This window comes from Liolophura sinensis, chromosome 10 (genome assembly GCF_032854445.1).
Source record: "Liolophura sinensis isolate JHLJ2023 chromosome 10, CUHK_Ljap_v2, whole genome shotgun sequence".
Taxonomy (NCBI): Eukaryota; Metazoa; Mollusca; class Polyplacophora; order Chitonida; family Chitonidae; genus Liolophura; species Liolophura sinensis.
This window is the reverse complement of record NC_088304.1, coordinates 10968379-10988524: the sequence shown is the minus strand read 5'-3', so window position 1 is coordinate 10988524 and position 20146 is coordinate 10968379. Positions and strand designations below refer to the sequence as shown.

At 40.7% G+C, this 20146-nt stretch overlaps 1 long non-coding RNA gene across 1 annotated transcript; it reads right to left on the bottom strand.

The window, feature by feature from the left end:
• Window positions 1-13419: 13419 nt before the first annotated feature.
• On the bottom strand, window positions 13420-16805 carry LOC135476739 (uncharacterized). The gene is made up of 3 exons (XR_010445126.1): window positions 16681-16805; window positions 15926-16045; window positions 13420-13557 (listed from the first exon to the last, which is right to left on the bottom strand). It is a non-coding gene; the product is annotated as an uncharacterized LOC135476739 (long non-coding RNA).
• Between the last annotated feature and the right edge of the window lie 3341 nt (window positions 16806-20146).

The window sequence follows — 20146 nt, the reverse complement described above, 5'->3', positions numbered from 1 at the left end:
CGCAGACCCCAATGGGCAGATAGGCCGAGCATTTTGCGATGATAACTGTTGCTGGCACGCTGTTTATGACTAATGTATATAACGTTTTCTTGTGTATATATCTGGACCTACATTTCCTTGCTTCAATCAACCCTTTTAAGCATGAGATAAATGTTATACATGTTTCCTTTGTGTGTACGTTGTTGTGTAGGTGTTTGTCATCATGCTCAAGGTTAAATTTATTTAGTTTTTATGGTATCGTCTGATATTTGTCAAATGAAAGGAGTTTTGTACATCCAACATTTAAGGCTTGGCTTTTAACTTTGCAAAATAGAAATGAAGTCAGGAGGATATTACGAGCGCTTGATAAAAGCAGTGTAAGGCTCCGTTACATATGCGTATCATCGTCAGAGTACTCCTACTACCCAACAGTCCTCTTAGTTAGGAGAGTTCGTGCAAGCGGGTTCTGGGCATCTAATATGGTTTCGTGCAAACGGAATTTGTACAACTGAAAGGGTTTCGTGCTAGCGGGCTCTGGGCAGCTAAGAGGGTTTCGTGCATGTGGACTCTGGACAACTAAGACTGTTTCGTGCATAAGGCCTCTGGAGTTGTGTACGTTAAGTGCTTCTTCCGAACTCAATTTCCTACTTCTGTGGTAAAGTCCCTCTTCTACCAGGCAACAAATCCGCCTATGAAATATGCTACTGCTGACATGAACTGCTGCTAGTTTTCCACACGGATCGTCTCCCTTGAAACGTCTCCGCGATGCGCCCTGTATTACTGCTTGACCGAGGTTAATTAATTCCCCTGCTGGGTTCAGGGTGAAGCGTGTAAATATTAATTATGTTCTAATAAATATACGTTAGGCTTTTAAGCAAGCGTTGTATCTTTATTTTAATAATGATAGTTCAGGTTAGTCTTGCGTTTATTAATACATGTTAATCTCAATATTATTTATTGTTTTCTTTATTTATTTATTTGATTGGTGTTTCACGCCGTTCTGAAGAATATTTCACTTATACGACGACGACCAACATTACGGTGGGAGGAAATCGGGCAGAGCCCGGGGAAACTCACGACCATCCACAGGTTTCTGGAAGACCTTCCCATGTATGGCCAGAGAATGTAATGTTTTAAAAAATATGTCCAGATTTGTATATAAATTTAGTTGTTTAGCTGGTCAGTGTAGGGACATCACCTTAATGCAAAATTGTAGTCTCTTGTTTGTTAAGCTTTACTGGCACTCCATAACGAAATTTTCACCCGAAATTTGGCAAGAGTGTACATGTGACTTTGGGAACAACATAAGATAAATCATTTACCTGTATATATAACGGTAATAATTTGCCTAAATGTCTTAGTGACATTTCTTAAAAAAAAAATCTTCCATAGTCCCGTAAGTCAATAAAGGGAAGAAAAAAGTATATCTGATCACCCAGGAAGGCTGCACCACACTTACATTTTACAGTGTACTGACCATGTGGCATATTCACTGAGACTTTAAACTGCTGGTTATGTCCAGGGTTATACAGGAGGTTGACAGCTTTGTACACTATCGCCGAGTCGCATCAGGAGATCCAGGTGACGGATTCTTCGAACGACAAGGAACGCGTGACTACTAGGAATCATTGCTTGTGTGTACATATACTGTGTCTTCGTGTATAGCAGGACGAGTCCATGCCGCTAAAGCGCTGCCGCCACAGAAGTTCCCTGCCGAAGACACCAGACGTGACAACCCACTCAGTCACATTATATTGACACCGGGCCAACCAGTCCCATTTCCATGTTCTAACCTGTCAGCCCTGACACCCAAGCGAAATTTATTTATTTATTTATTTGATTGGTGTATTCATACTTGCTGTTGAAGATATTGACGGCTTCTTTTCGTCTTGTGACGACTGTAACTTGTACACAGCGAGGCACAATTTGCACTCATCGGAATACTCATCCATTGTTCATAACCGATTTCATAAACGATTTCCCCGAATTGATGTGACCGACAACAAATGCAAGTCCAGGTAATATCTATTGTATTGCTGAGATAAGCAAAGAAAACAAAGTCTTGCAATCGTGCATCATTTATAAAAGCAGCATCTCTTTCTACACAATTGTTAACAAAGATAAACATAAAAAAATATATACAAAAATAAGCTTTAGAATATAGGAGTTGTTTTCAGGGCACTTCATTTGTTTAAATTACAGAGAATCAGTATAATTAAAGGTTTTATTCTAACTGATCGTGTAAATGCATAAATAGTAGCAATTTACATGTACCCTTAAGTAGAAATAGGTGAAAGAAGCAGTGATGTTGACTGTAATTTATTAGTCTTCAGTGTTCTAGAATTACTCTAAATGCTGTGTTGTCATCACATTTAACATATTAAAAGAACCTGCCTTGCGAACAGAAATGATATAGCTTAAGAAATTATATAACTTTAGATATGATATCTGTATAGTTACCACGCACAGTATTAAAATAACAAGCGGTATAGAGTAGTTATACACTTACAGGGGTTATACTTATTAGCATGTCACTTTCCATACACCAAACTTGACGTTTACTTAATCAGGTAAACCTGCCATGCGTATTCATTATTACAAATCGGAAAACTCAAGTTTTCGGGTATTTTTGGCAGCTAAATGAAGTATGAAGAGCCCATATGCACAATTCCAGAGATTTTCACCACTATTTGCCTAAAACGGGATACTTGTGTGACAGGTGATAAATTTACAATCATCTTACAGAAATGACCTTTCCACCTGTATGTACTCAACATTGCGCATTCAGTACAACTGTTAACTTGTAACATCCCTTCATGGTTTACGCGTTGGATACACATGTACGATTTGATGCTTGTCTAAATTGTTGTCTCTTATCTGGCCATTTATATTTCTCCAGGTTTCCTGAACGACGGTTCAAGTCTTTTGACTTTTTTCACTGACATTTATCAGTTTGAGATAATAAGCCACTTTACTTCTCTGCAATACAACTCATTATTATCCTATGGGTGATGTATACCCACACGCAATATGAATTTCCTTTAACACCATAATAACTCGCAATCTCCTCTCTGTGAAAATGTCACATATTTCATGCTTGGAAATTTGCGATATTTGCATAGTTTTAGCTGTCTTTTGTCCTTACCGATCTGATCGGCAGCTTCAGCTGATAATTAAACAGGAATTCAATCATAGATATCCTGAATAGCAATTGTAGTATTTTAAGCGGAATCGTTGTTATTTTCTTGATATCTTGATTTTTTTGATGTCTTTTGTGAAATAATTTAATGTGAACAATCTGGCTGGGACTATGTTCAAACCTTACAAGGGACTAACAACTGACTTCAGTAAACACATAGCCGTATATCTTTATAGGTATGATATATTTATATATAAAGCTTTAAGACATTGCTAAATAATATTTTCAATACAGTTACGGAAATGTACTTTATACATTGCTCGATAGGATATAAGTCGTCTGTAGGAAATCATCTTCACACGGCCATCCAATGGGAGCGACGTTGATTTTTAGAGCATCTTTCTGTAAATACATTACAGCACATGGGTTAATTTAAGTCCATGCTGGGAATTGTTCCAGCAGACATAAACAATCACATCATGCTTTTTAGCCATAGATTTAGGTAAAATACATGTCTTTAGGCAAATGTGGGGCGAGTGCTGGTTTAGTGGTTATACTATAACCAACAAGTACAACACAGAGAGTAAAACAAGCAGCGACGACAGTCGGAGAGTTGGCAAATGGTCACACGTAACAGGTGAAATAAGGCTCTTGTCAATTGTTATGGTTTCATTCTTACTCTTGTTGTAGCCTCTTGTCAATTTACCGGAGTTAGGGTTTTATTTAAGCTATTCATGTAGCCTCTTGTCAATTTGTCTCAGTTAGGTTTTTATTCTGTTCATTTAGCCTCATATCATTTTACCTAAGTTAAGGGTTTATTCTAACTGTTCATTTATCCTTTTCTCAATTTACCTCAGTTAGTGTTTTGTTCTGGCTCTTCTTTTAGCTTTTGTCAATTTGTCTCAATTAGGGTTTCATTCTGTTCATGTAACCCCATGTCAATTTACCTAAGTTAAGGGTTTATTTTAACTGTTCATGTAGCCTCTTGTCAATTTACTTGAGTTAGAGTTTTATTCTAACTGTTCATGTATCCGCTTCTCAATTTACCTCAGTTAGGGTTTTATTCTAACTGCTCTTGTAAGGCACTTGCCTTTCGCTCACTAGGACAGTCGAGTTTCGGGTAAAATCGTTATTTTCGCCCGCTTCACTGCTTGTGAGGCCGTGGCGACAATCAGCCGCTGACGACGCCAGTGTGTCCGTTTGCCCAGTTTAAAGGAGAAGAAAACATAAAAAATAATGCCAAAACTTATGCCATAAACGTGGTTTAGATTTTTGACGACTTTGAGGTTTATATGGAGCGGAAACTTGACAGACCACTGGCAAGACCATTGCACTTTGCCTGCTGCATGTAGATGACAAACCTCCTGATCCGGATACATATAAAGGTGCTACGATTAGAAAAGTATGGCTTTAAAAAAAGAAAGATGGGTTAAAAATTTAATTTTGTTTCTCATTTTTGAGCCATGTTATATTATTTCTTAATAACCCTTCCATTTTATGCATATTTTCGGTCGATGGCCATCCCCCCCCCCTCATCGAATCAAAGTTCTACTGAGAGCTATCATATTTGATGTCACCATAGCAGGGTACTTCATGGCTGATCGCTAAAGCCTTAAGCAAACTCTAGTTTAAGCCACTTTTACACCCAAGGAAGACATCTCAGAGGCGTTTTTGTTCTTTTTTTGTGTTAGACCACATCCTAAATTGAATATTTCGAAAAAATTTGAACCCTGTAAAACCACGTTTTAGACATCGTTGCTAGCGTTCAATCTGCACCCTCATTGGTTAGCGGGTGATGAACGTTTAGTAACGCCGATTGGACGATGTTCCTTGTTAATTACTATGAGTAAATGTTGTATCAACATGTATGAACCTCAGAAAGCTGGTATGAAAAGTTCGGCATAAGGGCTGTTCTGTCCTCCTCCATCTCGGCGAACTCGGACGGTTGTGGGACCGGAGTTGGACCAGACCATAAAGCCGAAACGTTCATGTAGAGTCTTGGAGATGTACGCAGGGTTGTACCGTCGATTAATAACTTCAACTACGTAGACTGTAGAAGTAAAGGAAAGCAGTTTCAGTACTTTAAAACTTTCTAGATAAAGACGGAAAACTACAAAGGAATGTCGACTATTTCTTACTAAGACCCATAAGAAACATGCTCTTAGAAATTTCTACACTTGGGAGTAAAATAGTTTAAGAGTACAAGACTTTCAAAATTTTGTACCCGGCAGTGGATTGATTCCTTATATTAAAAATTTGGAAACTTGCGGATGGTCTTAGGTTTTCTCCGGGCCCTGTTTGGTTCCCACCATAATGCTTGATGCCCTAGTAACATTGGGGTTTCATGGGCTAAGGCTCAACATTAGCATAGGCCTCACTCTGCTGGGCTCTGTGTAACTGCACCATGGCTTGGTTGAACGTCGTATCCGTTATCTTTGGCATTGTGGTTCAAGAAGACAGAACTATAAATAAGCTACGTTAAGCCACAACGTACAGTCCACATCATTTAGAACCTCAGACAGTAAATCAATCAACTTGCCTTGTTTCTTTGATTCCGAAGAGGCCGGTATGGCTGATTCCCAGGTAATGATGAAAAGACCAATCCTCCCAAATTGATAACGTCTACTGATTTTCAAGTATTTCGGCGGCCCATCATCAACTTTAACTAAATAGAAGTAAAAAAACGGGTAAAATACGTGCGTTATACAAACGATGTTATACAAATTATTAGTCTACATGTCTTTACTGTTTTCAGTGTCGTTATAAAATGTGAACTGCCTCTCACCAATACGGTCGCTGTGAGTTCAAGTCCAGCTCATGCTGGCTTTCCCTCTCGCCGTAAGTGGGAGGTCTTCCAGTAACCTGCGGATGGTCGTGGGTTTCAACCGGGCTCTGCCTGGTTTCCTCCCATCATAATGCTGGCAGTCGTCGTTTAAGTGAAATATTCTTGAGTACGGCGTAAAACACCAGTCAAATGAATAACCGTTGACTAAATTTTCTCCCTTTGATTACACGTTGACTTGTTTGTATACTAACTACGTAAGTTTGCATAACATGAATTTCCATGACTTACCAAGCATTCTTTTTTTCACTTCTGATGCTGTTAGGGGGCTTGTGGAAGAGCTTGATGTACATGCATATGTACATATCGCATTTATGTGTATATATCAGTTAATGACAACAATGAGTGATCAGAAATCAAGAAAAACTTTCCCATAGCTACTTGTAATAAAACTCACTCTCCCATTGTTGTTTGTCTTCTGTGCAATGAATGCCCTTGGAACATAAAAAATACAACATAGCGACAAAAATATCAGGTATATGCCTTTAAAGTAGCAAGTTCAACTTCTCCCTAACATCACAGGCCTTGCTGAACTGGGTGAAAAATGAAGTGATGTTCTTTTATGAATGTTTATATGACGTCACTGGTCCATAACTATCCAAAATGATCTGCTGTCGTAACATTAAAAAATTGAGATGCTCACTATACAGGCAAAATCCCGGTTTAGGAGAATCACGCTACAAACTTAGCGGAAAAGAACCTGAATTAAGAGATAATAACCATTTTTCATCAAGCCTAAACTCGCGAAAAAGCATAGTTAGACAAAGACATCTATGTTTAGCGGGTGTACCTACCACAGACATTTTCTTTTCTTTCCTTAAATCCTGTAGGACATCTAGCTGATACATCTGGGGCATCGACGACTGATGGATTAAAGAAATAAACCTTCGTATCTCTGATGAACAGCGGCTGGTCTGACAGTATGGCGTCTTGAACGCGAGCAATGGAATGCTGAAGGTAAAGTTGAGCTGCCTGATGCATTCGCACGCAAGCACTGAGTGAACATTTCTGTGGACGATTGTCGCAACCAGCGATAAAAGACAACTCGGCCTCATTTTGTGAAGATGTTAATATTCTAACGTCAGCAGTCAGCGGCTCTGTAGCGTTAGCAATTAGAAGCAAAGATTCCTGAAAAGCTGTCTCTAAGGCAGCGTTACTTAAATCTCTCTTGAGCAACGTGTCGTTCTCACTGACGTTGCCTGGTTCAACGGTAATAAACCCAAATCTCAGTGTCATTATTGGACAAAGCTGTCTGGCATCTAGGACCTCAATCGTCACTTCTCTAGATGATACAGTTCCATACTGGTTAACAGCTTCGCACTTGTACACTCCAGCGTCTGATTCCTGAATAGAAGGCAATACTAGAGATTTATTTGTCGTTTCAAAGGTATTATCGGAGGGCTTATGCCACGTTATATTGGGTTGTGGTAAACCGGAAACATTGCAAGTTACGACTACTTCGTCGCCATTAACCACTTCAATCCGGGATGGGGGCTGAGACAGAATTGTAGGAGGGGAGATAACTGAGACAATGGCTGGGTTGGACGTGACGTTAGCCACGTGATTTCCAGCCACACAAACGTACTCTCCGGCATTCTCTATCGTCACAGCCGTCAGTGTTAGAGACACACCAGTGCCGTACATTTCCTCGTTCATGAACCAGAAGTAGCTGGGCTCGGGGACGCTTGAAGCCAAGCACGTTAACGTGACACTTTCTCCTAACCTCACAGTCATGTTTCTTGGATCCTGTGTGATTTCCGGCACGGTACCACAGAAGATCTCATCAGCTCTCAACAATCTCAGTTCGTTTAAGATTTCCGCTGTTATATCTACCAGTTCTGTAAAGCTCTTGGTATCATTCTCAAAAAGGCTGTAAAACTGTTCCTCCAAGGCGGGTAAATCTTGCTGAGCTCTTGGAAGAAGCTGTGGGTCGACGGAGTCCACCAGTTGGTATATTTCTCCAAAGCTCCAAACCACACAGTCATAAAAGCCAGAGCACTCGTCAGTAGACAATAGTTCCAGGGTAATATTTTCCATTCTTTCCCGCCAGAGAGGTAAAATTTCTGCACTAGCAAAACTGTTCAATGCCTCTTCGTTTCCTCGAATGACATAGTCGGTTGCAGATTTGCTTTCCTTTACCAAATCATTGTCTTGCATTTTTGCATTTACGCTATTCAAAACGTTAACAACTTGTTCCCTTGTCACGTTGAAGTCTTCTTCGGCTACGGTGTAGTCAACTTCAGAGTCATTAGCACTTACGTTAATAATGGAGTTTCGTACCTCTACTGTTTCTGAACCTCGATTCGAAATTTCTTTCATGGAAGCATCCAGTTCATTTGTGACGTTATTTAGCTCTGAGATGCTCTGCTGCAGAAAATTTTTCACAGGGGAGTAACGAGAGCATTGTTCTCTCCAGAAGTGAATTTCGCTCTCTCGGGATGTGTTTGTAAGTATGGTGTTATTCAAAACTTCATCATTAAGGTTGCCGAACAAATCTTCGTCTAACGTTCCATTTCCCGCCTGCCGTCTGTAGCGGAACGCCTTGTGAAGTCTTGAAAATGCCTCGTAATCGATTTCTCTTTTTCGACGCCCAAACAGATTCTTTAAAGAATCCAAAAAGCTATTGACCAATGATTTTGCTGCATTCCAAATGCTACCCAAAACATTGCGGAAATTTAAACGGAAACGCACGGTTCGCCAGCCCAGCCTAAATGGATTAACATCACAAAATATTTCGAACTCAAACAAGTCTCTTGTGGATAACTCGATCTCAAACCCACAGTTACCAATGTCTATGATACTTTGTAAGCCGTATTTCACAATGAAGTTGATAGCATATTGCACGGCTCTCACGGCAAATTTGACCACCTCTAGAGCAGCATTTGCTAAACTAAGTCCTCCTTTAGCCACTTCTAGAATACCCTTGGCAACGTCCAAGGCGACTTTTACGACTTCCAATACAATACGCGATTTATCAACAACAACTTGTGCGACAGACAGTGCGATCTTGGCAGCGTCCAAGGCAAGCATGGGCACTCTCACGAAAAGTTTAGCCACTTCTAGTGCCGCAAAGGCAATAGCCCGGAGACCATGGCATAACAAATTCGCGACTACACACAGAGGATTTGGAATTTTGAACATACAGCTTGTAAACTTCAGACAAGGGAACCTAAACCATCCCCATTTGCATATTTCAAACTTTATGCCAGGAATACAAATCTTTGAACATGATTTGATTTTGCATAAGCGATCGACTCTTTTCTGTGCGGCGTTGAGTTTAGCAAGAGCTCTACGGAAAGGACCCTTTGCAGCCTCTAACTTCTGCTTTGCTCGCTCTAAACCAGCTATAGCCCTATCGAAGACAACGTTAGCTTTATCCACCTCGGTTTTTTTATCATCCAACCATTTCTGTGCACTTGTAAGCTTGTCCTTTGCTTTGTTCACTGCATCTTGGGCTTTACTTATCCGTTTAACAGCCTCATCAGCTAACCTGTTCACAAAATTTCGAATGGCATCTCCTAGGCTGGCCTGAACGTTGTTTCCTGTCTGGCGCTTGCGGCCACCACCAGGAATAAATTCACCCCGAATACGCAAAGCCCAGTCTGCAACATTTACAAACACCGTGGCCCGGATCGTTAGCCTGGCTCTGAAAATATCCCAGATGTTAACTTCCTTCCGCGTGGCGATCTCTTTGTTCGTGACGAAGACATCTGCGCTGGCTTTGGCTCCAAAGAAATTCAAACGAGCGTGAAACTGTACTACAAAGTTGTTGCTGTCACTGGCCAAGGCGAGTCCAAAACCAAATCCTAGTTTCACAGAAAGGAGACTCCAAAGTTTACTCGTTATTTTTCCTCCGCTGGACGCTTTACCACTGGCAAGACCAACCTTGAATCCATCAATCACTCCGAAGGCTCGCCATGCTGCTTCTCCATTCATGTGATCGTAGATTTCCACTAAATCCCCACAGCGCCGTAAATGAGCGTCAGATTTCACGAACTCACCCTCGATACCGAAACCCTTACCCAAAACAGTTACTGAGAAGAAACCGCGAATTCCAAATGTTTTTGGGCCCTTGAAGATGCCGACAGTCTCGTTATAGAGCGACTGTACCATAGTTAGCGTGTTGTTCTTAATCTCATCCACCTTCGTTTTCACAAATCTAATGAAGTTCTCGAGGGTTTTTTCGAACATCAGTTTGATAAGGTCCACTAGCTGTCTGACTTTCTGAACCATATTATTGATGCTCTCTATGATATCTTTGACAAGATCGGCCACATTCGTTATCAACGCCGTCAAGTTGAATTTGTTCAAAAACTGGTTGACCAATTGCAACAGCGCTTGAATGTGCTGGCGAAATTCTTGAATGGCTTCCAGTATGACTGATGCGATGACCCCGACGTATTTTTCAATTTCGATCACGACGAAGTTCAGGAGCTCAATAACAGCCTGTTTAACATGGGTTAAAACAGATTTTATGATATCAGTCGGGCGAGGAACATTGAAAATGTCAACATCATCAAGACGGTAAAAGAAATCTGCTTCCAGCTCAATGTTAAAGACAAGATCCTGGATGACTGGGACGCCACGGAGAAGTTTGGCGTCAACGAAAACTGTGGTGAAAACTCCAGGAGGGTTGGCTTGGTGTCCACAGTATGCTCTCGGTCCTGGACCTGGAAAAGATTAAACGCTATCAGTTTTAACTACAACAATAGCTTATTGATAGATTACATTTGTTTGTAGCTTATATGGTGAGTTATAGGCATAGCTCACATTATGTAATCGCATATCAATAATTAAATAATGTGATAAAAAAGCATTTCTCCCAGATACATGTAGTGTGTGTTACATACACCTGACGCATTCCCAGGTGCAAATCAAAGGAAACAAGGGAACAGGGGAGGGGCAAATGTACGCACTTGTCATAAAAGAGGCAGGTGGCAATTTCCTCTGCTTACCTCTTAACATTGGGTCTTACGAAAAGAGTTCACAGGGTGCCCATTACAGCGACAAGCTTAAAAACTTTGCAAGGGGTACATGTATGCTTACCTCCAACAGATCCAAACGCCTGTAAAGTGTGTTGCAATAAATTGCCAAATGACAAGGAAATTGGAGCTGTCCTCTTCAGTATCGTGGCGTACAAAGTCACTTCCATTGGCTTCCCGCCAGTCTTCAGGTAAACTTCCCAAGGGTCAACAAACACGTGCGTCAAAATCTGCCAGGTAAAGATGTTAATGAAGGTTTATGTCGTTATTTTATTGCCGTTAATATTTTCACTAAGAATATTCCGTGCGTCTGTCTATCGTGATTGAAAACGTTTCGTCTTACTTTCCTTTTTGAGATGCCTTATTCGTTTATAGGGTATAATAAATACAAAAATAAATATAATACATAACATATAAATATACATAAATATAATTCAAGTAATTAACACACCGTCCCAAGTGTTCTTTAATGCTGGTGTAAACTAATTGTCTGTAAGGGTGGGTAATGTATTGACACAGATTTCAGTCAGCTCGCGTAGCCTTACAATTTCCGACACGTACCTTTCGGATGTCAGGCAGAGCTGCGTAAGTTTCCACGGGAACTGGGGCTACTGAAAAGTCAAAGACTTTGTTGGGATCTCGAACTCAACTAACCTCCAATGATACCCAAAACGAGGCCGTCTGACTAAGGCTGCAACAGGAATATTTATTTATTTATTTATTTATTTATTTATTTGATCTTTTGCACCGTGCTCAATAATATTTCACTAATACGGCGACCGCCAGCACTATGGTGGGAGGAAAGCGGGTACAGCCTGGGGGATCATCCCCAGGTTCCTGGCAGACCTTCCAACTTACGGCGGGAGAGTGGACTGAACGCACAGCTACCGCATTGGTGAGAGGCGCCTGGGTCATTACGCTGCGCTAGTGAGCTACCAACTGAGCTACGGAGGACCCCTGCAGCAGCAATAAAATAGATATTTTGTCTAATAACACTAAATAACTGTAGGTAAAATACAAAATCCGCGCGGAAAATAAAAATGACTGTTACTCTAACTGTTCATGTAAATGCATAAACAGCAGCAATTTACACGTCCCCTAGCAGCATGGCTTAAGCAGAATTAGGTAAAAAATAAAACATGCAATGATGTTAATTGTAATTTAATAGAGGTCACTGGTCTACTCAGAATTTCTCAGAAGAGGGCTTTATAAAACACCAACAAATATGTGCAACAAACGGATATACAGCAAGTGCATTATTGAATATTGCAACCTGTAAGATTCATTCATTCCATGAAAACAATAGTGAATTAACCCTTTTGGTGAACCAGTTTATCCTCATAACCATGCAGTTGTTATTACTTACGGATAGTTGAATGTTTCATCCCCGTTCCACAGCTCCAGTTCAGACCCGATGGGGCGTACGTTTAGCTTTCTAAACAGAGAAAATCCAATGCCGTTGGGAAAAACCCTCACACCCGCATCTTCTTTCAGTTTTTTGAAAACTTCAACTTTCTCTAACAGAGCACCTGCTTTATCGGGAAACATCATCATGAACGTCGTGCCGAAATCTTTATACAAGTCCAGGATGATGCAGTACTGCTCACTGTGGAGTTCTGGCAAATACACATCTTGGTTGACAAGAGTCAGTACAATGGCATGAGTAAAGCGGAATACGTGATATCTGGTATCATCAAAAACTGGCGCGCCTTTGCAATAGGTTGTCTTCTTTACAGTACTTCCGGTAGCAATCGTTGCAAAAAAGAAGGGTTGCGGAGAGTTTGTGCCGACAAACATTCTCAACCATTTCGGCAACAAAGGCTCAAGCAACACAAAAAGCTGTCGTAATAAACTGTGTTCCTTGATGAAGTCGTTGATATCTTTGACTGAGAGTTCAAAAGAGGCTTGTCTCGCTCTTCTGATGACTTCTCCTGAAACAGCCGATCCTACGTCTGGGCCCCGACGGCCACTCACAGGACCGACTGTTAACTGGTTGTTTACGTTTACCTCCAGACCGTTAACAGACATGGGCACTGAGAGATTTCCAACAGATGAAAATGTGACACCTTTGGTGAAGAAGACATTTGGGTCGGAGTTGAGTCGGTACCACTGAGACGTGGACGTGAACTTATAGTCTTCACCTCGGAGACTGAGGTCGATGAAGAAATTCCCCTCCGGAAGTCCCTCAAAGGGAATTTGGTATTTTGAGAAAACGTCATCGGACAGAATCTCGAGAGTGGTGACGTTACTGAAAGATCCAGAGTCTACCCCAGAAGCTCTGAAGCTTACGACGAATTTCCCACTGTCAGGAGAGAGAATTTTAAAAGTGGCGCTAGAAGCTGGACTCCGGATGAACACTTGTCCGGGGAAAACCAGCACATCATCATTCTTCATTGCACTAAGGATTAACTCCCGCTCCGGAAAAGCTGTCACCACAAAATTGTCTGACAGAACCCCGGCTCTGACTCGTACATTGCCTGGCAATGAGATGATTCCCGTTTCACACCGGTCTCCTTGGTAACCCGTGTTGGTACAGTCACATGTAAAAGTTGTTGCATCAGGGGAGGGTTTGGAGCACACGCCGTTATGTTGACAGGGCTTGATAAAACAAGGGTCTGCAAACGAAACATATATTATTCACTTTATAGCACTGACCACTTTCACCAAAGTTCCATGCCTACCCCCCAAGCAAACTAAGTAATGTACTTGCTAATTACAAGCTTGCCAAACTTTGTTCAAGCTTTCTATATATACTTACTTATCAAGTTGAGTTTTTTGGGTATAAAACGCTACAATTCTTGTTATAGGTTGTATGGTTGTATAAACGTTGTGCTCTGTACAGATATACATCCTGGCTGGTTCTTAAGTGTTATGCACTTCTGAAGTAACGCGTTCGGTGGCGCACTAATAGTTTTTTTCATGTATTTATTTACTTTTTGGGGGTTTTACACCGTGCTGAAAAATATTTCACTCGTACAAAGGCGGGAGTAAACCTGTAGAGCTCAGTGATATTAAAGATCACCCACAGGTTTCTGACAGACCTGCCCACGTCTGACCGGAGAGGAGGCCAGTATGAGCTAGTCTTGAAAACATAGCTACCGCATTAGTAAGAGGCTCCAAGGTCATTGCTCCGCGCTGGCACTAACAGTGATGCATGTGTTGTTGTTTCATAAATAATATGTACTTTTCAAGAATGTTCTAAGGGAAACATTTTGTTCTTTCGTGCTGAGGGACTGCTAATTTTACGGAGACGTATTCTTAATTTGATAGATTACTGTTTGAACCTCTCGGTGAATGCTTTCAGGACCAAAGCCGACATTTTATTGTGGAACGCTGTAAACGTGTGCCTGATGTAACTATTTTTCGGGATTCAACAACAACGGTAATATTGGCTAGCCGACAATCACAGCCTCAACATGTTATCTTGACCGACCCACTATAGATGTCTTTGACCAAAGGGAATGCTGCTTTCATCGTTCAGATCCAATGTCCGGTTGAGTGCAAACAAAGTGTAAATCTACCAAAAATATAACAGGACCAAATGAGAACAGTATTTTATTTACTATGCCGTAATTTATTGATACCATCTTTAATTTAACTTCGTTAGTGCAGTGTCATTGTGCATTAAGTTTTGCACTAAATAACGTGAAATGAACACATATATTAGACTGGCCCTCTCCAGTCCGCAAGAAACTCGTGCTTCTTTTGTTACTAACGTAGCACTCTTTTGTTCGGTCCCTTACAACAGAGCACGAACTCCCTTCAGCCATTTACTGTCTATAAGAGAGCAGCGTGGACATTACGTGATCTATTCACTTTGTGCAATGTCATTGTTACTTTGCCGGGCACTATTCACACTGAGTACATCTTATTTTATAAACAATGCAATACTAGCTGGCACTCGGCGACCATCCACATAGTAATTACTTACCATTAAATTTCAAACAAAATTTGTTATATGTGGCTTGCGTAATTATACAAGTTACTAGATTTTCGTACCTAAGCACCAGGTACTCTGTTTCTTCACAGACAATATTCAGTTCTGTATTATAAACACACCTTTAGTAATTTACATTTATATACAACACTGATTCTCCATGTAAACATTTTGTTCTTTCATGCTTAACAGGAGAATATGAACCATGGCTACGTACACAATACAAGTCTTCAGCTTATGGTGTTCCTGTTAAATTCCTCTTCGATAGCCTAATGGTTATAGAAATAGGATCAAACCCGGGTCAGGTCATACAAAGACCTGTAGAATTGGCATCTGCTGCTTCCTCGCTTTGTGCTCAGCTGAGAGAGGTTAAATCAAGCAAACAGTACTGATTGGCCAGTGTCAGTATAATTTGAATAAGCGCAATGTGATGTCTGGTGTCTCCAGCGCGATACTTTCAGTGGAGCCAGCACTATTGCAGCATGGACTTGAGACAAGATTTATTTATTTATTTATTTCATTGGTGTTTTTACGCCCTTACTCATGAATATTTCACTTATACGACGGCGGCCAGCCTTATGGTGGGTGGAAACCGGGAGAAACCCACGACCATCCGCAGGTTGCTGACAGAACCTCCCACGTACTGCCGGAAAGGAAGCCATCATGAGCTGGATTTGAACTCACAGCGATCGCATTGGTGAGAGACTGCTGGGTCATCACGCTGCGCTAGCGTGCTAACCAACTGAGCCACGGAGGCCCCAGCTTGACACTAGAAGACACTTTTTATGTATAAACGCACCTACGACGTAAAATCATAGGGATGCACATACATTCATGCACGCAATGTTTCATGATAGCTAATTGAAATCTGTTTACGATAAAAACGAGGCATTTCTCCAAACAGTTCACAGAAAATTGTTTCATTTATGTCTTAACACAAGGTGCATTTTCATCTCCTTATAATATTCAACAGTACATAGGTACTCGGTCACCTTGTTATATTGTATGTCTGTATAGACCATGTAGCGGTCTGTTGATGAGCTTACCTACGCAGTTGATCCCATTGCTGTGAAGTACGTGACCAGAGGGGCACTCACAGGAAGACGCTGATTGGCTACACTGTGGCCAGCACCAGACGAACTGTTTGTCATCGCAGTCTGAAGCATCTGTTTGAAATTAAAGGTAATATCATGAGAGATATGTGATTGATTTACACTCAGATTTGGATATTTGTTATACGTCCACGTTCACAGATTGAAGATGTATTTGGCTTTGTACACGTTTTAGAGAAATGTTATTCATGAAAATAAAAGCATGTTTTCGTTAAAATTAAGTCATAACGGCAGCAAGTCTTTACTGGACGGACAAACAACATTTTGAATGAATTGCTCACCACCCCACCTTTTCCCAGCAATAGGTTAGGCCCCACTGTTTAATCTAGTGGGCGTAGAAAGGAATGTGTCTGAGTTTTGTGTTTCTTCACCAGAATCATATAGCTCGCGTAAAAATTAAAGACTTGGTGTGTGTTTTATGGCAGCATTCTACTAGTGTCTTTACTGGTGTCACTCATGATCTTATCTCTGCACGTTTTCTGTGTTTCTGTTGGTGTCTCGCCTGGTATTTTCCATCTTGTGTGTCTGTTGATGTCACACAAGGTCTTTCCTCTGCACATTTTCCTGTGTTTCTGTGGATGTCACGTAATCTTACCTCTGCATGCTTTCCGGTGTCTAAGTTGGTGTCACGCGCGTTCTTACCTCTGCAAGTTTTCTGGTATCTAAGTTGGTGTCACAAGTGATCATACCTCTGCACGTTTTCTTGTCCCCATCGAGGACAAAACCATCGCGACATGAACACATGAAAGAACCCTCAGTGTTGGAACACGTCTGAGTACAGCCACCGTTATTAGCCTGGCATTCGTCTAAGTCTACAAGTCATTCAAACCGTAGAATACTCAAAAATACATTTAGCATATGGAGAGTTTAATATGGCGAGTGACGGGTGAAAAATGCATCAGCAAATGGTGATTTATACTTGGATATTTGGAACACATCCCAACAGTACAGAAACAATGTCACAAGAATAAAATATTATCAGATTTCTGATTTAAAAGGAGATAAATCCTAAAGGAAAAACCGGTATAACTGAGGATCACCTCTGCCATTAAATCATATCAATACATCCTGATATATACCTTGACACTGACGCCCATCTACTCCAAGCTGGTATCCCAGAGAGCAGCTGCAGTGGAAACTTCCGGGATCGTTGACACAAAAATTGCTGCAGCCGGAAGTACCCTCTGCGCATTCATCAATATCTGCAAGACAGATAAAAAACTTAAGACTATCGTGTCACCCGTGTTATATCTTACAGAATTTCTTCCATTTTCTCACGCTAAATGTCAAATGAGAGAGTGCCACGGCTGGTCAAGTCCGAGTTGCGGTGGATTAGCCAACTACCGCTGGTCATCCATTACCCTGCAATCTGATAGAGGCATAACGAAATGTAATAAAAATGAGGACATATCGTGTGATGAAATATTTCGTTTTTCCTTTTTTCCCGATTCCGGATTACTCCTCAGATTTACCGGCGCACGCCTTTCCATCCTCAGCTAACCGGTATCCAGAGGAACATCTACACCGGAAGGATCCCTCTGTATTCTCACACTGGTGCTCACATCCGCCATTACCGGAGAGGCATTCATTGGTATCTGAAATAAAATTGGTGAAGTTGAAAAAGAGAGTGATTTGCTGAGAGCGCTTTAGAAAATGGTACGTTCTTATATAGACACGTAGATGATTCTAAAACCTTTTGCATTGAAAACAAGCCGTCCTGTACTTTTTTGTTTTATTGGGGTAAGATACACGATACACGGCACGATTTTGTTTTATTGGGGTAAGATACCTTAACCAAGAGATAAGGTGGCGGTGGAGGGGGGAGGTCGCTGGGTTAGCATCACATCTTTTAATAAGAGCAGTTCTAAGATCCGTTGCCCGGAAACGCGACTAAGATACATAGAGTTTGCATTTAAGCTATACATTTAGGACACTGAGCTTTTTAATTCCGTGTGAGGGCTATGACAACTATTCCCAGGTATTACGGTATTACAGAACACTTACTATTATGAATTTAACTGTCAAGATGGCACAGAAATCTGAACAATGAAGTAAACATCGATAAAAAGGCCATAAAACGTGTATCTGAAAACAAATTCAGTAAAATGTTTGGGCTGGACGATGGGCTTAATGGACCATGTTGACACACCACGTTTTCTACACATTTATGTTCATGGGTCATTGTTTTCTGAACCTTACTCGTGTAATCTGTGGTCATGCACCGAAAAGTGAAATATTTCAGGCATAATAAAAAGACGGTCAGGCGACACTAACGACGTGCAATATCCACATGGCCCAAAAAGACAACCCTACAATCGAAACAGTTGACTTCATTTATTTCAGTGAAAATAAAATCTTAGGAAAAGCATGAATTAAGTTATTCTGATGTAGTTTTAATATTACAAATTATACTAATATTATAATATATGGTTTTTATATTATTACTTTTTTAGCAATGTGTCCTTCCCTGTAATGGTTACTTACAAAGTAAGTAACCAGATTGGGATTATCTGATGTAAATTTTGAGACCGGAGTTTTTTTTTCCAAGTCAATAATGTACAAGTAACTATATCCTTGGCTTTGCTACACATGCAAACTGTATCTCTTCCTCATGTATTTTGCGGAACGTCTGACCAGGCAAGTATGTGAAAAAAGAGTACGGTTTTGAAACAATTTGATGTCGGTGGTTGATGGTTTTAATGCAGAAGCTAGTTTGTCAAGGATATTCTACCGTTTTTCACTTTAAGTTCCTTAAATTTTATACAGCAAATACACATCTCTTGTTAGCAAATACGGCAAAGAGGGCCCATGATCTCTCTCTCAGTCTGCCTCATAACTGTATCTAATCCCGCGTAACTCGGAGCTGGATATTCATCCTGTTGAATTAGACTGCCACGTTGGATATATAAACAGTTGCAACCAAAGCGCAACTGAGATACACATTTTCATTGTTGACATCTCACACGCTTGTATGTTCTATATACCCGTACTGGCCTCTATAGCTCAGTTGGTAGCGCGTCCGATTCGGGGCGGAAGATTCCGGATCAATCCTGCGTCAGGTCACACCTAAGACCTTAAAAGAGGCAGTTATAGCTTCCTCGCTTTGTGTCCGGCAATAGGGGGATAGTGCAACGACTGGTTGACCCGTATCAGTATAATGTTTCCGGTTGGGCTCTTACTTTTCTTCGGTAATTCGTCTCAGTGAAGCAGAACTAGATAAAAGAGCGGTGGAAATCCGTCTTGTTTACTTCTTCTTTCTGCATGAATTTATAATTTCTTACTTTGTGTACCGTCTTAGTTTTTGCTGTGTTAAACATTGCTTTGGAGACTGGTCTTGCGATTATTGACTCGGAACAGCCATTTTGGTTGACGGCTGGTGAAACAATGTTTTGACGCCTAAATTTACAGCTCGTTCTGTGCTCTGTAAATATTTTGTTGTAAACCGTCACTGAAAGGTAGCTTCACCGGCTTCAGTAAAGGTTTACTTTTTGTTTAAGTACATGCGTACTGGTTTAGATAATAATTAAACCATTTCAAGTAAATTTAATGCTAAATAATACTTAATAATAAAACATCCTGGGCTTATCGAAATGATCTTAACCGAATAGGCATGATTAAATAATTCAACCTCCAAGGTATAGGTAAGGTGTTGTTTTGGATCGATGTATCAGTAAACTCAGAAGTACTTTATTTATCTAGTTGATTGGTGTTTTACGCCATATTAAAGAATATTTCACTTATACGACGGCGGCCAGTCGTATGATGGGAAGAAAGCGGGCACAGCTCGTGTAAAACCCACGATCATTCGCAGGTTGTTGGCAGACCTTCCCATGTACAATAGGGCGTACTTTTACAAACATTTGTCATTCCGAACATTTCAAACAGGTTTATATATACAGTGCAAGTTTTAAGTCTGAAGTACATGTTGACCTATTTGGCCCTGTGTAGGACTTAATCCTATATTTCCGGGACTTGAAAATATAATTAAGACGTACAGCACAGAGAAAAACCAGAGCAGCGACGACAGCTGCCAAATGGTCACATGTGACCAGTGAAATATGCCCTTTTGTCTGTTTACCTCAGTCAGCGTTTTATGGTAACTCTTAATGTAAATGCATAAATAGCAAAGGGATCAAAAGGACCAAAAACCCGTTA